General features: G+C 32.0%; 1 long non-coding RNA gene across 1 annotated transcript; it reads right to left on the reverse strand.

Moving 5' to 3' along the window:
• Positions 1–19: 19 nt before the first annotated feature.
• LOC102598203 (uncharacterized) lies at positions 20–5,462 on the reverse strand. Its single transcript, XR_001474491.1, has 7 exons — positions 5,258–5,462; positions 4,664–4,755; positions 3,702–3,821; positions 2,543–2,790; positions 363–572; positions 206–298; positions 20–133 (listed from the first exon to the last, which is right to left on the reverse strand). It is a non-coding gene; the product is annotated as an uncharacterized lncRNA (long non-coding RNA).
• Positions 5,463–5,836: the final 374 nt, after the last annotated feature.

Consider the following 5,836-nt stretch of genomic DNA (forward strand, 5'->3'; position numbering starts at 1 on the left):
TAAAAGATGAAAAGTAATTTCTTACATAGTGAGTCTCAGCCTCTAAAGATGACCATCCTTTCTCACTCGTGTAATGAGTATGCTTATAGAACTCGATTCTGTCAGGCTCTACTCCTTCAGGGTTAGTTTTACCCTGTGAAATAAGAAACAATTGAAATAATACTAAAGTTTCATTAGTCAAAACAATAAAAATGGTATAACTTACAAGTTCAGCACGAGCCGCTACAAACGCTTTTGACCCCATGAAATGATTACACTTAAGCTTAGTTCAATTGCCCTTGTTTATGTCGCATCGTTTCTACAAATAAAATACAAAATACTGTAACTTAAATAACAACGAGAATAATATCAATATAAATTACCTTATGCTCTGGGTTGATCCACATGTCACAAAGCCTATTCCAATTTTCTGGGGTCAACTCTGGCACTTCAATCTTACGAGCTTCTTCATCAGAGCGTGCATTTTCAAATGGTTGTTTTAACTTGTAGCGCCATTGTCGGCTTCTGTTTTTCAGAATATCCTCACAACTATCTTTCACGTAATGCTCATCCAAATTAATCTAAAACCTCTCCTAAAAATCAAATAAGTATTAAAGAAAAACACAGAACGAGCAAAATCCCTTTCATATTAAATAATAATCATTACATTTGCAAACATACTAATTAACTTCAAACTTAAGTACCCTTTGTGAATCATATATTGCAGTTCAAAAACTTTATTTACTCTCATAAACAGTGTTCTAGACAGCCGAGCTACATACATAATATCACTCTTTTCTATTTCCAGTAAGGTAATGTCACGAATTGATAAGTTAAGGATTGACTTTATATGACAAGGAAATAACAAAAATCATGTATTTCATTTTCTCAAGATCACTATTCCAAATACCTTGAAGGCTTAGGTATTAGGAACCTGACAGGACATAATAGAATCTGCTAATGAAATGGCTATGGGGGTTCAATAATTAAGATGGTGCTTTCTGGAAAAAAATGTTTTTTTTGTAAAAAATGAAATACTATCACACTTGTCCATTGTTGTATCATAGCTCCATATGTTTTTGGTACATGGAAGAGCATGGCAAAACTAAGGAATTAATTTAACCAGCAATGCAGCTGCAAACCAGGTAATGACATTCACTTTAAATATTGGGAGGATAAATGATCAAAGAACACTACTCTCCTAAGTGACTTCCCTACTCTATTCTCAATAGCCTCTGATCCAAACTCTATTATCTCCTAGAACAGAGAAAATAAATACATGGATGCAATTGTCCAGAACAAATTTTCATGATTGAAAGTTGCTACTATTACTATCAAAACTGGAATGTTGCCCTCAAAATAATCACAGGCCAAATAAAATCAAATGGTGTAGGAAGACAGATGGACAATACACAGTGATGAAAGCAAGGAATCTTCATTATGTGCTCGAAATGATATAATAGATAACTGCCTTGAAAACTCATTTGTAAGACCAAAGACCCTAGTCATATTTCATCTGAATAGTCCCTCATGAGGCCAGTCTCACTCAGGACAACCTCAGGTGAAGGGGCATGACAACAGTTAATGAATGTCTCATGTGTCAAAAAGCTTATGAGACTAACAGACACCTATTCCTTCATTGTCCAGTGACCACTAATTTTTGAAATTTATTTTTTACTATTTTTTATTTGAGTTGAGTCATGCCTGCTGATTTAAAGGATACCTACAATAGTTAGAACTCTTAAAAAGTTGATAAATCCAAAAGTTTGGAAACTGATCCTTGTATTTTTTTGGTGTGTGTGGAAAGAGAGAAACAAAAGGTGCTTTAATGGAATATCAACTTCAATCTACAACTTAAGATCAATTATGTTTTAACTTTATATTGTTAGGCTATGGTTAGACTCTAATGTCAAAATCTTTTGGACTTTGTAAACTCTTTAGTCCTAGCATAGGATACTTTTAAATGAGCTTACAATCTCACTACTTGTGTATCTATATTACTTGAATCTTTTTTATGCCATTTATCCCATTTCTTACTTTATCAAGAAAATGTAGTTCATTTCTGTGTACTCTTGAGCCATATGAAATAAGATTTTACACTACTAAACAGTGTCGAAGCAAGCATCAAAATGGTCTAAGGAGTTGGAGTAGGCACAAACAAATGCTTAAGGCAAAACCTTTACAGTTGCAAACTATAGAAGTATTGATCCTCTAGTTGTTATCTTCTTTAGATGACCCCTTAGAAAAAATTTAGGAAGGAAGCTTGAATGATTGTATACAACTAGTTGTTTTTTTCCGTATCAAGTAGTGTATCTGATGCATAGATAGTTTATTTTATAGTTTGTTAGTTATTCGTAATAAAATTCTTGTTATTTTTTTATTATAAAAACAGGAAATAAGACAAAAGAGACCATTAGTTAACTTACTATTAGATATCAACGGAGATACATATCGCTGAGTAGTTCTCCAAAAAAATAAGATGAATGAAAAATAGCAGTACCCAAAAAAAGAACTCAATATAATCACTACCATGAAATAAATTTACAAGAGTATAGATCCTTACATGGCATCTAATTAGTGCTGCATCTTTGTCCTCTCTTGTGAGTTTTTTCCACTTGTTTGGAAGCAAAAGAAAATTCCGAGCAATTATCCCTAGCTCATTGGTTAGTTTTACCGATTGATCTGGTTTAGATGGCCTTCCTTTACCAACTGGGATCTCTATTTTCATCTTTCTTCCTTGAGCCTTCTTCATGTTTTCAAGACCTTTCTCTCTAGTCTTGCCACGACCGTTCCTGATTCTAGTGGAATCATCTGATGAAAAAAGTCAGTTCAAAATACAACCTATAATCTTAAAAACATACACGTGTGACAGTAAGGCACATGATGAAAACTTAAACAACTGCATTTTTTTAATTTATTGTATATTAATGAGCAACTGAGTCAAAAAATTCACTGATAAAACAAAGAGAACATACGAGAGCTAACAACATCTATTTTGATCATTTCTATCATGTTTGCTGATTATATGTTCGCCCATATTACATAAATGTTGTTGGATTTCAAAGATGTAGATTACATCATTACAACAACTATATATTCAGAAAAAGGTTCAAATTGTGCATATTGATAGAGTAGGTAACTTTACATACCTAATTTTTATGCCATGATGAGCAAAGGAGAGTTAGCCAAACATAAACCAAGTCTAAATAGAAATGCTTACATGTAATCTATGGCAGCATTTTCAGCTTCTTAGAGTCAATTTGTGTAGCTTATATAGCATATTGATAAAGTAAAATCAATTGCAATTGCTCATACAAACAACCAATGACTTTCATGTTATGAAAAATGCACCTAAGATTATGGATGATGTGATGAAACACTTCGTTTAAAATGTTAATATATCATAGATAACTTTAAGATTTAAATCCACAAATCTTGAGTTGATTGGATTACAAAAATAACAGCCAAGATCATCATAAGAATCATTCGAGTAACTCGGAAGTACATGTAAAAGAGGAGATTAAATTAAAGAAGATAATAGAAAGGACAAAATAAACCTAGCATTCAATAGCTCAATATCAGATACTCGGATATTGAGCTATCGTCCATATTTCACGTAACAAGTTTAACATAAATAAAAATTTCAATGGTTAATATTTTCGGTTCCAACTTAGTCAATAACTAAATAAATTAATCCTAATCAATATAATAAAATGTATTACTTGTATTCACAGCAGGAGTATGGTTTGATTCATCTAGTGATTGAGTATCTTGAATTGTTTCCCCTGTAAGTGTAGTTTGCTTAAAAACACGTCCACCCGGTGCCATCAATTTGCAGAGTTCTATTAAAATAGAAAATGTAAGTTTAGAATGTTAATAAGATATAAAATCCAATGGTTTAACAAAAATAGTTATGTAAAAGCACCAATCATTGACAACTAAAGGAAAATCTAAAAAGAACATAATCATTAGTTCAGAAAATCTTGCACACGCCATTTATTAATATATAAGAGTTTACTGTCTATCGAACTATTGAAGAATCTCTAGAAGATCAAATAACTAGTATAACATATCAAAGATATATTTATGCCGAAAATATGTTCAAATTTGAAGACACAATAACTTTTTCGAAAGCTTATATAAGAGAAGGTCTTAAGAAGAGGTTGTAGATCTAAAAAATGTCGAGCCTCGTGAAGAAATGCCTATTGTTTTTAGCAAAACGATTAATTGTCCTACAGAATATTCATCTCAAATGATGTTGTTTCAGTTCATCCGAATTCAAAGTTCCATCAACCTATCCTAACTCAAGTTCAATAAGCATAATTTGACAGCCTTGAATACCATGTTTCACAATCCATCCTATCTTCCTTCGAAATCTGAGGGAGAACATCAATATATAAACAAACCAGAGGAAAAGTTGTTCCAAAAGAAGTCTTGAATAGTGTATACTTCACTAGTATGTTTCACACACAAACTGTAAATATGCACACCACACGAAACTGAAATCTACATAATAGGTTAGAGTGTTTGTTTTCCAAAAACTTATAACTAACTATATGAAATAAACATAGAGCAAGATCAATGGTTGTTTCACAATAATCAATGAATAATCATTCAATATATGATTGCCACATATAATTATCTGTCTAATTTTGTTCAAACGTAAAATAAGACTGATACATACCTGGTCTTGTTCAGGTTCAGAAACTTTGCTTCACATTGTAATTGAAACTTTTCCGTCTGTTTTCTCATATATATGGTGGTTATCCTGAAATTCTTTTGGAGCCAAAAAAACAAAAAAAATTAGCGCCAAAAGACAGTTTTTTTTCCATTTCTCTGCTTTCTGTAACTTTATTTGGTGGGTGAACATGAAGAAGTGAAAGAAGTAGTGGAGCTTATTAACCCAGAAACTTAGGAAGTGGAGAAGTGCGTGGTCAACTTTTTTTTTAGGATTTTAACATTTATCTTTTCCTCCACTTAATATTTTAAAAATAAAATTACACACAAAAGGACATAATGTCGATCAATACTTTAGAAAAAATAAATTGCACACACAAAAAGTCATAAATGTCCAACAATTTTATTTATCAAAATAAATTTTGAAGGTAAATTCTTTATGCTTAGAACTAAAAAGGAAATCAGGAAATGGCTTCACTTGAATGGAAAAAGTAAATTACTTAGAATAATAACATTAGTAACAAAGGGAAAAACTATTGCATTCATATCAAAGATCTCAAAAAAAATATAAAATCAATGTCGATTGGACTAACAATTGTACCTCTTTTAGCTGAAACCCAAAACCCTAGGCCTTGTACTTCTGGTTGATAATCCTAAAAAACTTGAATCGCTAGAGAACCCACTTCGGAAATCAAGGATCTGACTAAGAGCAACACGCTCGAGCACTTTTTTGTCTTCAGTCAGCTGCGATTCTGTTGCTAAACAAACAAACCATAGCAAGAGAGATAGTGAAGACATCGATGATGATTTTTGAGCTAACATGCAAAGCTCCAAACCTCTGAAATCGAATCTGTAGTAGCTCTACATCAGAGATAACGAACTCTTCGAATGGATCAACTTGTGTACTTCGAAAATAAAGAATAGTTGAGTTAGTAAAATTAGGGGAGAAGAAAACTTGGGAAGAAAACAATTAGGGGAGAAGAAAGGAGATGAAGTGGCTGAGTAGAGAAGATGGGAGCTGAAGAGTTTCCATAACTTTCCTAATTTCCTAATTAATTATCATCTAATGAAATTTCACTTCTCTTTGAATTTTGGGCCTATATTGGGCAATGTTTTTGTTTTGTTTTCTTGAGATTGGTACGACACACATTATATATATATATATATATATATATATATC

Source organism: Solanum tuberosum, unplaced genomic scaffold (assembly GCF_000226075.1).
Source record: "Solanum tuberosum cultivar DM 1-3 516 R44 unplaced genomic scaffold, SolTub_3.0 scf00209, whole genome shotgun sequence".
In the NCBI taxonomy this organism is placed as follows: Eukaryota; Viridiplantae; Streptophyta; class Magnoliopsida; order Solanales; family Solanaceae; genus Solanum; species Solanum tuberosum.